The following is a 19,404-nucleotide window of genomic DNA, read 5'->3' as shown; positions in this document are numbered from 1 at the left end:
TTATGATTCACACTAAATCACATTTTGCATTATTCAAACATATTAGTTATAACCTAGCTGCATTTACTATGAAGCAATAGCAAGAATAAAAGTAAAAACATCCCCCTTCCCTCATCCCTGGGGGCCTACTACCCTATGCCACCCTCGTCCCTGGGGAGAGTGGGCTCATACTTGAAGCAGTTTCTGCGTAGCAGTGATACAAACAAGAGTGTGGATTGTTTGCTGAATGAGTAGCTACCCCTGGACTGCTCAGGGGCTTTACTGCTGGCCTGGCTGGCAAAACTGGGCATGGACTCTGGCTCTTGGACCTGTGGTGTGGTTCACCATTTTGACCTTCAAAGTTCACAAGATTGTAGCTATCTCCAGATCTCCTCCTAAAATAGGAAAGAATAGATACCATAGGCACAAAAGCAACAACAAAGCCATACCCTCATGGGTAACATGATGGCAGCCCTTGCTCTAAAAATTTGAGGCCCCTCTCCTTACCAATACATTGGAACATGGACAAGCAGAGATTAAGATCAGTAAAAACTTTGAGTGAGCTGATCACTTTCTTTTGAATGTTCCAGCTCTCCAGACATTCAGAAAAGCTCCTATTTCTTATGTGGTTAGTTATAGATTGTCTGCATATGCTTTGAAGTCCATGAGGGGATTGCATCTGTTGAGAATATTGTGCCTTCTCACCAGCCTCCCCTCTTCCCCATTATATAAGCATCTCTTTTGTGTCAGAGGAAATAAATAGCTGTCCTATACCTGATATTTATTTTGCACATTGAGTACTCTTCTATAAGGAACTGCTAATACTATCTGGGGAGACTCTAGAGACAAGATGTGCCTGAGTTTTGTTTAAGAGAATTTTCTCCAGAACTCTGGGGTAGGGGTAGTGAGCCAGAGTGCAAGAAAAGTCTGTTTCCTCTCTTTGGCATTAGGCTCTCCCTAGGATTAAAATGAATCTTCTTCTTTTTAAAATTAATAGTATTTTATTTTTGCCAATTACATATAGAGATATCTCTCAACATTCATTTTGTAAGATTTTAGTTCCAAATTTGTCTCCTTCCCTCCCTTCCCTTCCCCTGCCCAAGACAACAAACAATCTGATATAGGCTATACATGTGCAATCCTGTTAAACGTATTTCCACACTAGTTGTTGTGAAAGAAGAATCGGAACAAAAGGGAAAAAAACATTAGAAAGAAAAAACAAACAAAAAGAGAAATAATATGCTTTGCTCTGTATTTAGTTCTTTCTATAGTTCTTTCTCTGTATGTGGTTAGCATTTTCTATCACTAGACTTTTGGAATTGTCTTGGATCATTGTATTACTGAGGAGAACTAAGTCTATAATTATGCACAGTTTTATAGCCCTTTGGACATAGTTCCAAATTGCACTCCAGAATGGTTGTATCAATTCACAACTCTACCAACAATGCATTAGTATTCCAATTTTCCCACATCTTCTCCAACATTTTTCAAAAAATGAATCTTCTTGAGAGCCAAGCTTGGGCCCCTTTGTGGGAGAGTTCCTTCCTTTCGGTTTAGCCTCAGGTGCTGAGTAACACATTTATTATTTTACAAGCAATTTGTCTAGAGAGAGAGGTTTATAAACCAATCAATTCCCCTTCTAAACAGAGAACATCCTGACTCAAACAATATTCAGCTCACGTTCTAGGAACTGTGAAACAAAAGATGAAGAAATTCTGACCCAACAAAAAAGGGCTAAATACTTTTCAGTTAAGGTTTTGTAATACTTAATTTTAGAAAGATCTGGTAAAGGTTCCCAACTTCTCTAAATGAAAAAGCACATATAGAGTGTTATGTTCGAAGCCCTGTGCTAAGTATTAAAGATACAAACAGAAAACCAAGAGGGTTGTCCTTGGATATGACTCTCCTCCAATATCATTTGTAGTAACATTTATAGGAATCTTTTTTTATCAGTTATTTGTTGTTTATTCGGTATTTAGGATTAGTACGATACTTGAGGAATTGGTTACATCATTGTACATATACAGATCTTTTTATAAAACATGGAAATGTACAACTATTGACATACATATGTATATATACATACATACATACACAAAATCAGGTCCTCTGGAAAGGTGATGTATAGGGGCCATGCTGGAGGGCCCTAATGAAGGGAAGCACAAAGGTAATCAATGCATCAATAAAGTATTACTACTATGTGGTGTTTTATATACAGGAATTTGTCTTCTGGACTTACGGGAACTGTCGCACCTACATATAAGGCAGGTAGTTATATACCTGTGGGGCACTGGTTCTGCTAGACACAAACTACTGAGACTGCACAAGTCATAGCCAGCATCATATGAAAACAACAACATGCTTTAACAAATAGTAGTCATGCTGTACTATTCCCCATTTTTAACTTTAGGAAGAGACTAGAGTGTGTTCACAGATTTTACATTTCTGGTATTCAATCACTAATTAGGGGGAGGATTTGACCGATTTGAAAAGTGCATCATATATAATCCCTTAACCACTGTCATGTTCTCTCCATAGTAAAATGGTAGCACATTAAAAGGCTTTAAAATTGCATCTCCTGGATTCCCCAAATAGTATCTGCGCTCTTCCTTAAATGGCCTTCCTCCTTTGGATTCAGGTTTACCTTCACCACATCTGAAATGCCATTCTGCCTCAAGACACTAAGGACACTATGGGACACTAAGGAAGACATCCTCATTAATGCCATATAGGCCCTTAATCATGGTGGAAATTGGATACACTCTCCCAAGATTCTTCATAATGCCTTCTGCCAGATCTGCCACAGATAAGCCAATGGCCCAGGAAGTGTAGCCCTTCAGCACTTTTGAGCACCTATTTATGAATATCTTTCCAATTCTCTGAATCAGCTTTAGTTTCCAAAGCAGGATTAAGATTCTTCAGAGAGACACTGGCAACATTCACACCATTCCACACAGGAACACTGGAGTCTCCCTGTTCCCCAAGAACCCATCCATGACAACTTGAAGAATGGACACCAAGTCTCTCCCCCATTAGGTAATAGAAATGGGCAGAATCCAGATTGCAATAACTTCCAAAAACATGGTTTTTAGGAAAGCCACTTAACTTCCAGGCCACATATGTCAAAATATCCACTGGATTAGAAACAAAAAGCAGTTTGCAATTAGGGCTGTATTTAACAAAACTGGGAACGATGAATTTAAAGATATTCGCATTACGCAGGACCAAATTAAAATGACTTTCTTCCTCCTGTTGACGTGCCCCAGCTGTAACAACAACCAGCTTTGAGTTTGCAGTCACACTGTAGTCTTTGCCAGAAACGATCTTTGGCATCTTGAAGAAAAGGCTGCCATGCTGGAGATCCATCACCTCTCCCTTTAGTTTGTCTTCTGTTACATACACTGGGGCAAGTTCATCAGCCAAATCCTTTGTTAAGGTACTGATGGCACATGCCATGCCAACTGCCAACCCCAACAACAGTGATCTTGTTATGGGGAACCTGGTCTTCCTTTAGGACATTCACAATCAGCTTATCCTTGACAGTAGTTGCCATTTTGGGGGAGTTCGAGGTTGCTGGTCAGACTGGAAAAGTTCTGAGTTAGATGTGAGACTGTTGTTCCCAGACTCCATTCATAGGAATCTTGAATGAGCAAAAGGTCACACTATGTTAACATGTAGTTTTGTGTTAATATTCTAGAATAGTCATTGCTCTATCCTCTTCACCACTACCTCACAGGCCAAAATGGCTTCCTTCCTGTGTTGAGCGTCTTAACCTTGAACACAGAAGACAGCACTGCCTTTAGATGGATCCTGGGCAGGAAGCCAGTGATATTATCTAGACAAGACCTAGGTTTGATTATCACCCTTGTTCTATCTCCTTATGAAAGACATTAACTTTTTTCCCTATCACATCTCTAAAGGGAAAAGTCTGAAAAGCATTTTTCAAATAGAAAAATATTTCTTGAGAAACTGAGAGTGAGTATAAAAAATAGTTTGTCATTTTAATCAGCTAAGATCTACCTTCTCACCCTTCCACCCAACCTTCCCTTCCCAATCGTGAACACAAGAAAGACAAAATCTGTGATACAAGTATGGTCAATCAAAACAAATGGGGGTAGGGAAAAAAAGAACAAAGTAAAAAAGTGCACAGCAGAGAACAAAAGAAAACTCACAAGAAAGCAAAGAAAAGATGACAATTCTCAACACAACATGTATTATTTATCATATAGGCTTTCTGGAAATGAAAATCTATTGTTATATATTTTGGATCCTCTCTTATGTTTTGCTATGCACACGGCATGCTTTTTTTCTTTCTTACTATGTATTTAAGTTTCAATATTTAAATTTATAATGTTTTGTTCCTTTTCTCTATTCTGTATTTGTGTTCTGGCCCTTGAGTCTAAAATAAAATTAAATTAAAAGAAAGAAACAATAAAATAGATGAATCATTGTCTAATTTGACTTTAAAAAAGAAAACCAAATTACCAATATCAAAAATTAAAAGGATGAATTCATCACAAAGGAAGAAGAAATTAAAGTAATTGTTAGGAGCTTTTTTTGGGGGGGCAGCTAGGTGGAGCAGTGAATAGCCCTGGAGTCAGGAGGACCTGGGTTCAAATCCAGCCTCAGACACTTGACACTTACTAGCTATGTGACCTTGGGCAAATCACTTAACCCCAATTGCCTTGCCTCCCCTCTCCATAAAAGAAAACAAAAAACCAAAAACACCCAAATGTCCACATTGTCCATGTCCAAATATATATATGTCTCATTCTGTACTCTGAGTTCTTCACTTCTCAATCAGGAGATGGGAACCATGTTTTATCATTAGTCCTCTGAAATCCTCATTGGTCATTATGCTGATAAATAGAATTCTGTCACATTTACATACCATAACTTGTTCATCCACTCCCCAGCTTTTGGGTCCCCCCTCAGGTTCTCTTGGCACCTCAAAAGACCTATAAATAGTTTTATACATCCTTAGGTTTGTTTTGCTTAGGATTAATCCCTTGCTTCCCACTCTCTACTCCTCCTTCCCTCCTTCTCTCTTTTCCTTCAAGCTGAATGTATTTCTGTATGAAAAGGAAGTTTTTACTATGTTTCCATAGTGGTTTTCTCTAAGAAGCTCAGAGAAGGAGTGGTGATTGAAATAGACTGACCTGCTTGGCACATGCATCTGCTTTTTCTCCCTTGGGGTGTCTTGTTGCTTCAGCATTAGCTATTGCTGTTTGTTGTTTCAGTTGTGTCTCTCTGTGACCCCATTTGGGTTTTTTTTTGGCAAAGATATTGGAGTGGTTTGCTATTTCCTTCTCCAGGTTATTTTTTGTCTAAAAAGATATTTTAACCATGTGTATGATTCTGAATTGGTTTGTGGCAATAAGCATCAATGTCTTTCTTCATGGAGAGATTCTGTGGTGGCACCTAGAGCCAGAGGATCAAACTCCATTGCCTCATACTCATTGGGTGGCTCAAGATTGTTCCCTGCTCCATGATTGCCAGACTAAGCTGGGGGCCTCTGAACTGAAGGTACAGCATGGAGCCTGCAGCTTCACTGGCTCACTGGCTGCACCAGGACTGGATATAAATGGGTTAAGAGGTCGTCATACAGACCACCGGAAGAAATGCCTTGATCTGTCCTTTGTAGAAACAAGGATATTTCTGGATTGTCTGAGGCCAGCAAATTCAGCTGTGAGTGAAGCACAAGGTTTGAGTGGTTGGCATCAGTGGCATTTCCTTCTCCAGATCATTTTATAGATGAGGAAACTGAGGGAAATAGGGTTAAGGGACTTGTCCAGGGTCACACAGCTAGTGTGTGTCTGAGGCCAGATTTGGACTCAGGAAGGTAACTCTTTCTTACTCCAGGCCTGGCACCTATCCACTGCACTGACTAGCTGCTTCAGTGTTGGGGACACCCACAAATTCTAATGGCCATCAATTCAAGGGAGATCTACAATACTCATCTTTTTGTAACGCAGAGAAGACCTTCTCTATTGTAGGTTTCCAGACTTGCTTGTTTTAAATTCTTCATATTCAGTTATTTCTTATAGCACAGTAATCTTGCATTGCATCCATGGATCACAATTTGTTTAGCCATTCTTTAGTCAATGGGCATCTACATTCTTTACAATGCTTTGCTACCACAAAAAGTGCTGCAATAAATATTTTGGCATCTATGGGAGAAGTCATCTTTCTTGCGGTTTTGGGGATGTATTGTGAGATAAATAAAAGAAAGACATTCATTAAACTTTTACGTCTGATAGATATCATGCTAAGTGATAGGGATTTATTTCTTAAACACCTACTTTTTGCATTTAATAGTATTTATTTTTTCCCAATTATATGTAAAGATAATTTTCAACCTTCATATTCTGAAGGATTTTGAATTCCAAAATTTTTCCCTTCCTCCCTCTCCCCCCTCCCCAAGAAGGCAAGCAATCTGATATAGGTTATATATGTGGAATCATGTAAAACATATTTCCATACTAGTCATGTTGTGAAAGAGGAAACAGAACAAAAGGAAAAAAAACCACACACACACACACACACACACACACACACACACACACACACACGAAACAAAAAAAATGAAAATAGTATCCTTCAATCTGCTTTCAGACCCCATCAGTTCTTTGTCTGGATGTGGATAGCATTTTCCATCATGAGTCTTTTGGACTTGTCTTGGATCATTGTATTCCTAGGAAGAGTTAAGTGTTCTTCATATTTGATCATAGCACAATGTTACTGTTACTGTGTATAATATTCTGGTTCTGCTCACTTCACTCAATATCGGTTTACGTAATTCCAGGTTTTTCTGAAGTTTACCAAGCCCTCAAGGAGTGTACAAAGAGTAGAAAGCAACGCATATAGAATCAAAAAGCTATGGGGGTGGAAAAATTATAGGAAGTGCCTCAGACCAGGCAAGAGAAGGCAAAAGCCTACCTATCAGAGCCCTGGGTCCCAAGAGCAGGAGCTGAGTTCTGGAGGGATGAGGAGGAGGCCAGAGAACTTTCTTCTTAATTTATGTCACTAGCATTCATTGAGGATCACAGAGTTAGAACTGAATGTGAGACTCAAAGTCGTGAGATGGCTTGCCTAAAGTCTTATAGACACATGTGGAACAGGTGAGATTAGAACCTAGGTCCTCTGAAACCATATCTAGGGCTCTTTCTGCTATGTCATTCTGCATCACTACGGAGAGCCTGTGAGCCACTCTCCCATCTAGCTGTAGGATTTTCATTTCTTCTAGTTTCATTTACTCAATTTCGTTGTTGCAAGAATGTTAACATTGAAATGTTACTGCTCCGCTAGTGGTCACTGGATAAAAGTGTCCCCTTTATCCCATCAATAGTTCCATTAATATTTGCAGAGGATGTCAACACTGTGTTGTGGTCCTCTTGGGTAATCTGGCATCCCTTCTCAGAATAATATTTTAAGTTATTGAAGGGAATGCTAAATTCTAGCAATTTTTTGAGTATTTGTGAAAATAAAGGAGGAATTTTTTTGTTGTTGTCCAAGTTCACATCCAAGTTCACACTGTTAAGAATCCACACAGAAGAGTTCTTACATTTGGAGGCACCAGGAAAGTACAATTTAGTCTCATGACTCCAACTCTCTTGGAGATCATGTTGACCCACCCCAGCCATATCATGGTGCTGCTGTTTCCCTCAGAGGTCATCATAACACTAGCTAGCATTTTATTAGTATTACTATTACTAGCACAATACTAGCTTTAAGGTTTGCAAAGCACTTCATAGTTGATTGTCATAGAAACCTTGTGAAATAGATGCTATTACACCCATTTTACACATGAAGAAACAGAGACTGCAAGAGCTTAAATGACTTTCCCGGAGTCACATAGCTGATCAGGGTTTGAGGCTAAATTTCTGATTCCAAGTCCCATGCTTTGTTCACTGCACTGATTAGCTAAAACTTAGATCCCTAAATATGCGCATGTACTTTCCCTCTGCTTGGAAGCCTCATAAAAGCACAACTGAGACACATAGCCTCAACACTGATGGGCAACAAAGTTAGATGCACATTGGGAGACATATCAATAGGCTGAAACTGCTCTCTCCAAGGTTACCAATTATCAGTACAATGGCTTTTTTTTGGGCAGGGCAATTGGGGTTAAGTGACTTGCCCAAGGTCACACAGCTAGTACATGTGTCAAGTGTCTGAGGCTGGATTTGAACTCAGGTCCTCCTGACTCCAGGGCTGGTGCTCTCTTCACTGCACCACCTAGCTGCCCCCAATGGCATCTTCTTTATCCTGGTTCTTCGGGAATTCTTTGTAGGTCTCCTTCCGTGGGTGTCTCTGAGGGTGTATGTCTCTGTCTTTTCATGTGTTTCCATCTCAGAGTGCATCCCATCTCTCTGCATCTCTTTCAGTGTGCGTTCTCTGTTGAGGGTTGTCTCCATTACCACGACATCCAGGTCTGGCTACAGCTGCCTTCACTGTGGCTCCCTATGCAGAGAGAGTGCTGCAGTCAGCTTTAACTATTGTTATGTTTTTCCATGTAAAAGTTTACACCTTGGATATAAGCAAATGCAACAAATCAGGTCTTGATTTAGTTTTTTTGATATGGGCAGGGGTGGGGAACCTGTGGCCTTGAGGCCACATATAGCCCTCTAGGCCTTCGAGTGCAACCCTGAAAATTTGGATTCAGTCAAAGGGTTACACTTGAGGACCTAGAGGGGCACATGTAGCCTCAAGGCTGCAGGTTCCTTACTCATGGTTTAAACTTAAGAAAGTTAATAATGAAGATTAAATTTAAGAGTATGTGTATACATTTTTCCCCCTGGGGGAGGCTGGTTGTTAAATATTTATCAGTGTATCTCCACCTGCCCCATATTGTTCTATAACTATTGGTTCAGCTCAGCAGCAATGTAGTAGAAGGGAAGGAAATCATTACCAGCCTGGAGGCCTGGTGATTATAAAATCAGTCTCATCATTAATTGGCATTATATTTGCTCCTGGCATGTCACTGGAGCTTTCAGGTCTGAGCTGCCTTGGGCTTCCGAAGTCTCCACTGAGTCTCTCTGGTGCTCCTGGCATCAGCTCATATTATCCCTGAGGTTGCAGGCGGAGGACCCTAGACAATTACCTCCCCTGAACTCATACCATGAGCTCATTCTGTTGTTTCTCTCTGGCATATTTCCCATAAAACTGGGGACTGACTCTTTTTGGCTTTAAATGTCCTGTTGCAAAGACATATTAAATGACCTTGAACAACTTAACTTTTGTATTAAATTCCACTCCACTCCTCCCATCCCCTGGTGCCTTAAAGATGGGAATGGTGCAAGAGACAAGAAAAAAAAACCCTGACCCAGTAGGAGGTTACGTCTTGGATGAAGATGACTTGGCCTTGACTTCATTGTAGGTGAATTTGGCTTTCTGCTATGCCTCAGGACACCTGTCTCTTCTCTCATTCTGGACACCTTGCCTCTCAATGTAAAAGTAGGATAGCCTTAGTCTTTTCATATCTATGGATTCATCGGAGGTTTTTACTCTACTAAGGTGCTAGAATCTTTTTTTCCACATCAACTTTGTCTATTCCCCCCTCTCCCCACCATTCCTTCTATTTCTCACTTCCCTTTCCTCCTGGAACTTGTGGAAATGGCCTCTCTCCTTGTGCCTTTGTATCTACCTTCTGCCCATGGCAATTATAGGGTTTTGTTTATTCTTGTACAATTTCCTCTTACTTGATTCCCCACCCCACCTTCCACATTGTTTCAGATCATCAAGATATTTTTGTGGTTCTGACCATGAGTGTTGTGTGGATGATCCCTGCCAAGTTTCACGACGTCTGAAAATCTGAAAAAATGTTATCATCTCTGCCTTCATCCAAGTAATTGATGGAAAGGTTGAACTGCAGAGGGTCAAGGTCAGATCTGCTCTTTGTGGCACCACTATCCTCTCAGCCACTCAGGCCTGCAATCTTGGTATCATTCTTGACTCTTCTCTTCCACTTACCCTCCATATCCAATGCTTTGCCAAATCTTGTCATTTTTATCTTCAGACATCTCTTCACATATAAAATCATCACCTTAGTCCAGGTCCTCATCACCTCTTCCCTAGCTGGTCATCTCTTTCTTTTTCTAATCCATCCTCCATTCATGTACCAAAGGGATTTTCCTAAAGGTCAGGTTGCCCCATGCTACCTCTAGACTTAATAAATTCCAGTAGTTCCCTATTACTTCCAGAATAAAATATAAACTTCTCTGTTTGTCCTTTAAAGCCCTTCCCAACATGGCCTTTTCCTACTTTTCCAGTTTTCTAAGATGGTTTCTCCTCTCCTTCACTCTATGCTCGGGCTATACTGCCCTCCTTGCTATTATGCAAGTGACCATCTTAACCCCCATCTCTAAGTTCAGATTTCCCCAAGTGCCTTCATGGCTCAGCTCAAATCTTTCCTTCTCCAGGAGGCCTTTCCTATTTCTCCCAGTGGCTAGTGTCCTTCTCTTAGAGATCACCTGCCATCTACTCTGTATGTGTCTTGTATGCACATAAGCAATGGAAGGGAATAATTTCTATTTATACAGTATTTATACAGCACATGCTACATTCCAGGCACTGTGCTAAGTGATCTGCAAATATTAGCCCATTTGATCCTCTTAGCGATCCTGTGAGGTAGGTGCTGTTATTATCCCCATTTTACAGGTGAGTATATGGAGGCAAACAGGGGTTAAGGGACTTGCCCAGGGACTTACACAGCCAGTAAGTGTTTGAGGCTGGATTTGAACTCAGGTCTTCCTGCCTCCCTGGCTAGAGATCTATCCACACCAACACCTATCTGCCTCTAGTTATTTACATGCTATCTACCCTAATTAGAATATGGGCTCCTCATTGTTTAGCATAGTGCCTGGCACAAAGTAAGCACTCCGTAAAAGCTTGTTGACAGATTGGTGGCTGTATTTTGTTCTCCTTCTGTTTACTTCACTCTATATCTGTACATTTGAGTCTTCCCATGCTTTTCTGAATTCCTCAAATTTATGGTTTCATATGTTAGACAATAAAGAATCAATAAACATTTATTAAGCACCTACCATGTGCCAGGCACTATACCATGGCCAGGGGATGCAAAGGCAAAATACAATCCCCATTCCCAAGGAATTCACTATCTGTTCCAGGGAGCTAACATGCAAATAGCTAAGTACAGACAGAATTAAGATATTTTCCAGGGATGTCCCCATAGGTGATAAGGTTGATGCATTTGTTGTCAGAGGTAGCTCGGTATTTGAGAGGCTCAGAAAGGAAAGTGTGGGAGAGAAGAGGTATTAGGCAGCTTACCAAACTGAAGGTCTATGAAGCCATTGCATGCCTGTGACTCCTGGACAGTGTACCAGTGTGAGATAAAACCAATCAGAGTCATCTGGATGGAGATGGATTCCCCTGTCCAGATTCCTGGAGGTTGCTGAGTCTCATGATTCTCAGCAGGAGGAGCCGAAGACTTCCTCATTAAATGTCCATCAATTAGGGTTGATTTTCACTTGTCAGGGGCATTCCCTTTTACAAAAGTATTTAAGGCTCTCAGGCTCTCCATGGTTTTATTTTTGGTTACCTAAAGAAACCACTGACCATTAAGTTATTGATTGTTGATTAGCCTAATTAGTAAATTGATTATTCATTCCCCAGAAACTCTGTCTGCTGGGGCTTTTCATTCATCACAGCCCCTTGCCAGGAAGTTGAATTGCTTTCATTTGCATTGTTTTAGGAAGATTCTGAAGATCACCTGGCCAAGATAAGGTACTAAGGTCCTCTCTTGAACTGATCTCTCAAGCATCAATTCCCACTGCAGAGAGTACAACACTCATGAGCTGACCATGTTGTTCAAATGTCATTTACATTTGCCTAAAAGACTATTTTGCAGAGAACTCACACAATACAAGTGTTCACATGGAAGTCAGAAGAAGTGATACAAGGACACTTTCAAGAGTGAAGAATTTTGGAATTGATGTGAGACTCTGGCACAGGACTACCCATCATGGTGTGCCCTCATCAGAGAAGGTGCTGTGCTCTATGAGCAAAGCAGAATTGTGGTAGTTCAAGAGAAATGTGAGATGTGCAAATTTAGAACCATCTTCACTTTAAATGTTCATATGAACTATTTGTCCCCAATCTGTGATAGAGCTTTCTGAGCCCCTCTTGGTTTGATCAGCCACAGCAGGAAATACTGTTGGGACAACCCAATGTAGTGATGTCATTTTGGTCTTCTTGAAGCATGAAGGACAACCAACCAACTCACACCTAAACTATATACAGGATAAATTGGAGATAATCAACAGAAGGAAGGCACTAAAATTAAGCGGGATCTGAAAAGCCATGTGGGTGAGATTTTAGCTGGGACTTAAAGGAAGCCAGCAGTGTTAAGAGGCAGAGATGAGTTGGGAGATCACTCCAGGCCTTGGAGACAGCCAGAGAAAATGCCAGGAGGCCAGTGTCACTGGGTCATAGAGTACTGCCATGTGTCCCATGCTCTCGAGCTGCTCTCTGATTCCATCTTTTAAAAAACATAAAGTCCTTCAAAGTCTGTCTCCAGTACTTCATCATGATGGTGATCCTTGACTCTCTGAGGCTCTGACAGCCAAATTCCAAGTCTGACACTTCTGAGCATATTGATAGGCCTGGAACATGAGCCCAGAAATGGACAAGGCACCTCTCACCTGGTGATGAGCCAAGCTACTTTCAAAGAGTTGCATCACGAGGTCAATCATAGTGTAGTGAATTTTCCGGCTTCACAAATTCTGCAGAGGGGTGGTGATTAGCATCAGGGGAAAGATCACTCACATTGACAAAATCAGAGGATTTAGAGCTGGAGAGCTTTGAATCAAACACCCCCATTGTTCAGATGGTGAAAATGGAGTTCAGAGACATTTCCCACTGGCTGCAATCTTTTGGACTTTCTTTGTCCTTCTCTACCCCTCACTCCCAATATACCCCTTTACAGCTTCCCTTTGTATGTTGTCTTTTCCAATTAGATCATTAGCTAGATTGTAAGTTCCTTGCAGACAGGGACTGTCTTTTTTTCTCCTTCCATATTTACATCTGCTGCACTTAGCCTGGTACATAAATGTTTATTGACTGAATGACTAACTGAAACATGGAGGAATTCACTCCAAGTCCTGCAGTAAACAAGTAGCAAAACTTGGGTTTGACTAATTCATGAAGCACTAGAGTGTTTTGCCATTGACAGGTATCATTTGGCAATGAGTCATGGAGGATCACTGATCTCTGAAGATTTGGAGTTGTGGGTAATGCAAAGGCCAAGGGTAGCTGCAGGCAAGCAGGCCTAAGCATGTTACTAATGATGACTTGGGCTCACAAGAAATGGCAAAAAGACATTATTAAGGCCATGCCAGAAGGAAAAAGGAATTGGACTGGTCACATAGTGAATGCAAGGCATGACAGATGGATCCCTCAAGTGTTCCACTTTTATTCATTAACTAGTAAAAGACCCAGAGGAAAGCCTCCATACCATGGGGTGGAGTCCCTTGGAGGATTTGTTGGGGGACATGGACAAAAGTAGGAGGGAGTGAGAAGACACGGATGGGTGGTGATATATACCCATCTGTGGAGGGCGGGCCCACATGGATTAGCACAACAATCCACCCAAGTACGGAGGCAAATGCAATACTAACTTGTCTTTAGTAAGTGCTTTGAGGTTTATAATCAGTCAACAAGTTTTTATTAAGCATTTACTATGGGATAGTAGGGAAAAACAGTTGCTATATGCCAGGCACTGTGCTAAGCACTGGGGGCACAGAAAAAGGTAAAAACAGTTTCAGGCTTCAAGGAGCTCACATTCTAGTGAGGGGAGACATGGAAATGTACATACAAGATGTAGTCAATGTGGGACTGTGGGGGGTGTATGGGAAATGTGGATAAAGCAGAGAGAACTATTTTAGGGGATTGACTTAGAACATAAAATGGAGCTGGAAGGGACCTTAAAACATGGAATGTCAGAACTGGAAAAGACCCTAGTCAAGTCAACAAGCATGTATTAAGCACTTATATATGCTAGGCATTGTAGTAAGCACTGGGAATATTTTTCATTGTCCTTTAGTTGATTAGTCATATCCAACTCTTCGTGACCCTATTTGGGGTTTTCTTGGCAAAGATATTAGAGTCGTTTGTGGTTTCCTTCTCTAGTTCCTTTTACACATGAGGAAACTGAGGCAAACAAGGTTAAGTCACTTGCCCAGGGTCAAAATGTCTGAGGTAGGATTTGAACTCATAAAAATGAGTCTTCCTGACTGCAGGTCCAGGGCTCTTTCCATTGTGCCACCAAGCTGTCTGGAAGGGACCTTAGAGATCATCTTATTTTCTAGAAGAGGACACTGACATGAACAAAGGTGAACAACTTGCTTATGGTCACCCCGTTTCATATACGGTGGGCTGGTTTCCCTTTAAGGGGGCAGCAATGTTGTCGTTGGAATTTAGCTGGCCTGGGTGACTACGATGCCAAGAGGCATAAATGGCCCAGCTTATGGGGAATGAATACTCCAGAGGCTTTGATTGGATTCCCATTTCCCTGTGGTTGAACCTTGTTGACCAAGTGATGCCAACTGCTCTGATGAACGAATGCAGAGGACTAAGGAGGTTTTTCTTTTACTTTAACTGGGAATCATATACTTTTTGATCTTATCAGAAGTAAAGTTGTTTTTGTTGCATTTAATGGTTCAAGAGTAGCTCATTGCATTCTAATCTTGAGCCTGAATCACGGAGCTAGGCCTGGCTCAGAATATACAGGGAGTAAGAAATAGAGTCAGAATTTGAACCCAAGTCTTCTGTTTGATTCTGTTGATTCTTCCAGCTGTCTTCAAAACATGGAAGCATTGAGAAATATGTCTTGTGCATAGTAGGTGTTTAATAAATGTGTGTGGGATTGAATCTGGTTAACTCCCTATTTCCATTAATAATAGCTCTCGTTAATGGGTTTGCTGTTGTTGACCTTGAAGGAAAGGATACTTTGGCGATGATCAATATATTGAAGTTGAGATTGCCTGTTGCTTTTAATCTCCTAAGGCATTGATACTTTAGTAACAAGCTGTAGTCCCATTACTTGTCACTGTTATCCTAGAAGTATTGATACTTTCAATCAGTATTCTTGTTACTTATTACTATTATCCTAGAAGTATTGATACTTTCAAGCAGTATTCTTGTTAGTTATTACTAGTATCCTAGAACCATTGCTACTTTACTAACAAGCAGTATTCCTATTAGTTGTTACTACTATCCTAGAAGTATCGATACTTTCAAGCAATATTGTTGTTACTTGTTACTATTAGCCTAGAAGTATTGATACTTTAGTAATAAGCAGTATTCCTATTACTTGTTACTATTATCCTAGAAGTATCACTTTATCAACAAGCAGTATTCATGTTCCCTTTATCTGATAAGCACCAGTACTTTGGGAATGCTACACTGAGTGTTACAATTATAATACTGTGTAACTTTGTATTACTGTATTGGAATTAAAGGTATTTCTGTCCAGCGATTGCTTGTTTGAACCTTGTCAAGACTTTTTTTTTTTGTAGTTTGTGCAAATAGCAGGTGAGGGAGATAGAGTTACAGTTTAATGGAGGCCTTGGAGAATCCTCACAGGGCTGTTCTGAAGGTGGTGATGTTGAATGTTCAGCTATCAGTGAATAACGGAACATTTCACCACAAATGTAAACTTGGTTTTCTGGCTTTAGATTCCAAATAAAAATGGATACTTCATGAAGGATAGGAGAAAGGAACACTATGATGAGTGAAACAAAAACTTTGCTTGTTAACTTTCAAAAACTATTTGAGATCCTTTTGCTTACCAAAGGAAGTCTAATCTGACCTGTTTTGAAAACTATGTTTAAATAAATTGTTAATTAAAAAGATTAAAAAAAGAATAACAACTTTTGGCCACATATGCCCAAGTATCTTTTCCGTTTGGTGTATGGCTCAGAGGGACTGCTGCATCTCTAGCCACAATCAGTGTGTCCTGCTTTTTCCATTGTCAGAGTCGATTATTAGTTATGGTTCCTTGCCTCCACCCAGGAAAATCTGGAACCTTGGCTGGGTGCCTTGGCAGCTAGGCCTTGAGGAAGCAGTAGGTACTGACTTAGCTCAGTCTTATAATAATGCTAATAGCATTTATTAAGATTTGCAAGTGCCTTTACAAATACCTCACTTGATGTCGACCATAATCCTGGGAGATAGGTGCTATTATTCTCCATGTTTTACTGAAGAGGAATCAGAGGCATAGAAGTATCAAGTGATTTGCCCAGGATCACACAACCACTAAGCCACTAAGTGTCTGAGGTTGCATTTGAATTCAGGTCTTGTGACTCTAGGTACAATACTCTACCCACTGTGTCCTCTACCTTCGGCTCTTTAGCTGCATCTCTTCCTGATATGAAATAGTCAAACTCCAGAAGCTAGAGAGTCAACTGCCAAACAGCATTTGGTCCTTTTAAAAGTCCTGCCAGAGTAGGATCAGAGTCCTCCTTCTGACCACTACCCTCTTTATGGCAAATGTCTTCTATACTTATTGACCCTCTACACTTCTCTCTCTCTCTTTGCAGCCTAAAGAGCCAGAAAATGCTAAGGTGGAGGGGAGGTAGACAAGGGCTTATATTTTCTTTAGTTACATGACTATTTCTGTGGTTGTCATTAGTGTGACACAAGTTTATGCTCCATGCGGCCCCTTGAGGACATGAAGAGAGCACTGGCGTCAACTCAAATTGACTCAAGAGAGCTGTTGTTCATCATTCGGTGTGTATATTTATATCTTGGAAATCTGCAAACATTACAAATCAGGGCTTGGTTGATTATTTTGTTGGTTGTCTAGGACAGACGTAGGAATAAGGCTTAAGTCACTTAAAAATGGTGCAGATTCAATTTAAAAGTTTGTCCTGCACATTTTTTTGAGATCCCTGAGGACATCCCATGTAATACTTGCACCACTGCAATAGTGTAACCACCCAGGCACACAATAGCATTCATGAAGTGCTTATGCTTACTCTGTTCTTGTGCTAAGAGCTAGGGATACAAATACAAGCAAAAAAAAAAAGCTAGTCACTGCCCTCAAAGAGGTTATAGTCTAACTTGGGAAGACAACCGACAAAAAAGAGCTAAAAAGGGTTCCTTGATGTGGGGGAAGGAGGGTACTCATAGGCACATGGATCAAGGTCCAGAGTTGGAAGCAGAGCTGGGAGGGGAACAAAGATTGACTGGCCTGGGCTCAGCCCCCAAATGGAGTACCCTGGAGGAACTCACCAATGGGAGAAGGAGATGAGAGGGTGAGAGGGAGCTGAGGCATGGTTGTTCATCTATGGCCCTGCTTTAAAACAAATTACTGATAACTTTTGTTTTGACATCACCTTCCTACCCAAATACATACTTTGCCCTCCCCTACCCTCTCTGGAGAGCCTTCCCATCATGAAGTCAGCAACTGATAAAAAAGGTGTGGCTTCCATCCTCTGTCTTGCTTAGACCTAATCTGGAGTTTGTGTTCAGTTCTGGGGACCATTGACAAGCTTCAGAGCATTCAGAGGAGAGAGACCAGAATACCAAAGGCCCTTGAGTCTATGTCAAATGAGGATCAGTTAGAGGACCTGTGGCTGTTTAGCCTGGGGAAGAGAAGACTCAGTGGGGATATTACCGCGGGTTCAAGCATTTGAAGGGAGAAGGTATTAGACTTATCCTGCTTGGCCCCTGGATGACAGAGTCGAGAGCAATGGGTACAAGTTAGTAAAATGACAAATGTAGGTTTGATGCCAAGAAAACTTCCTAATGACTGGAGCTACCCGAAAGTGGAATGATGGCGGGTTCTTCTTCCTTGTACATCTTTAAGGAGAGGCAGAATGGTGGACTTGTCCAATGTGTTATAGGGAGGTTTCCTTTAAGGTATAGGTTGGACCAGGTGACTTACTGAAGTCATTTCAATTCCCCAATTCTGTGATTTTTTTTTTATTCTGTGGAAGAATTAAAAAAGACAGAGGGGGAAAAAGCGTTTTAGTAAAACTACTGCATAAATTAATCAAGTCTGATAGCATATGCAGTATTTTATAGCTATAGACCCCCAAGTCTACAAAGAAGGGGGGGGGATTTTCTCATCTCTTATTTGACATCAGGTTTTGTTATCATACTTATGAAACATTCACTTTCATTTTTCTTTTGCTATTGTTTTTCTCCATTTGCATTGGAAATATGGTCCTGGTCATAGTGTTTCCTCTCATTCATTTACTTCACTTTTACATCAGTTCATATAACTTCTCATGCTTTTCTGGATTCTCTATGTTATATGAATCATATTCTCTCACACCTATGCAGTATAATTTGTTTAGCCACTCCCTAATTGATAGGCTTCTCCTTTATTTCCAGGTCCTTGCTACTATTAAAAAATATGCTGCTATGAATATTTTGGTATATATGGGGCATTCCTTTCTGTATCTGACTTCCTTGGGATATATGCCTAACAGTGAAATCTCTGAGTCAACAGGTATGGATATCTTAGATACTTTTTAAGCACTTAAGATACTTTAAAAACTTCTTTCAAGAGTGGTTGGACAAATTTTACACGATGCCTTCTATATGAATCTATAGCAAGGCAAAATATCATTGTTTTAACGAATGAGCAAAGAGGGTAATATATAATTTGCCCACGTGGTGGTGCTATACTCAAGTCCACTAGCCCAGAGGACTCATCAAAGTTCTCTGACGCATGTGTAAGAGATTCTGTACCCTCCACCCTCATGCTCAACTGGTTTAATAAACATGTTAGCCAGGTTCAAAATTGATCCGCGGCAGGGGTTCTTCTAAAAAACTGTAGTTTTTTTTCAATTAGCAAAAATCTATCTTTTCTTCCTCCCTCCAAATTCCACCTCCAATTGAGAAAACTCCTGTTTTCTAAGTCTAGTTAAGCCAAACAAATTTCCTCATTGACCATGTCCCCAAACATATTTGTTTCATTCTGTACTCAGAGAATCTACCAGAATATGGGCAGTGTGTTTAATCATTAATTTGTTGGATTCACTGTTGATCATTACACTCGTCAAAATTTGAAGTCTTACAAAATTGTTTGCCTGTATGAAACTGTTGACACTATAGACATTGTCCTCCTGGTTCAGCTCCCTTCGGTCTGTATGCATATTCCCAGGTTTTTCTGAAACCACATCCTTCATCTTTTCTTACGGCACAATAGTATTCTATCACATTTACACACCATCACTTGTTCAGCCATTCCCCAGCTTATGGGCACCTCCTCAGATCTGTGCTTTGCTAACTCAAGAAGAGTTATAAATATTTTCATTTATCCTTAGGGTTTGTTTTGCTTAGGACTAGTTGCTCCATTAATCTACCCTAGGGAAGAGGTTCTTAACCATTTTTTTTTAATGTGTGTCTGCCCTTTTGTCAGACTGATCAAGCCTACGGCCCCTTCTCAGAATA

The 19,404-nt window shown here is 40.6% G+C and overlaps 1 pseudogene; it reads right to left on the bottom strand.

Annotated features, from left to right (window-relative positions):
• Positions 1–2,542: 2,542 nt before the first annotated feature.
• LOC118840060 lies at positions 2,543–3,450 on the bottom strand (annotated as a pseudogene).
• Positions 3,451–19,404: the final 15,954 nt, after the last annotated feature.

The sequence above is a fragment of the Trichosurus vulpecula genome, chromosome 2, assembly GCF_011100635.1.
Source record: "Trichosurus vulpecula isolate mTriVul1 chromosome 2, mTriVul1.pri, whole genome shotgun sequence".
In the NCBI taxonomy this organism is placed as follows: Eukaryota; Metazoa; Chordata; class Mammalia; order Diprotodontia; family Phalangeridae; genus Trichosurus; species Trichosurus vulpecula.
This window is presented reverse-complemented; position numbering and strand designations above follow the sequence as displayed.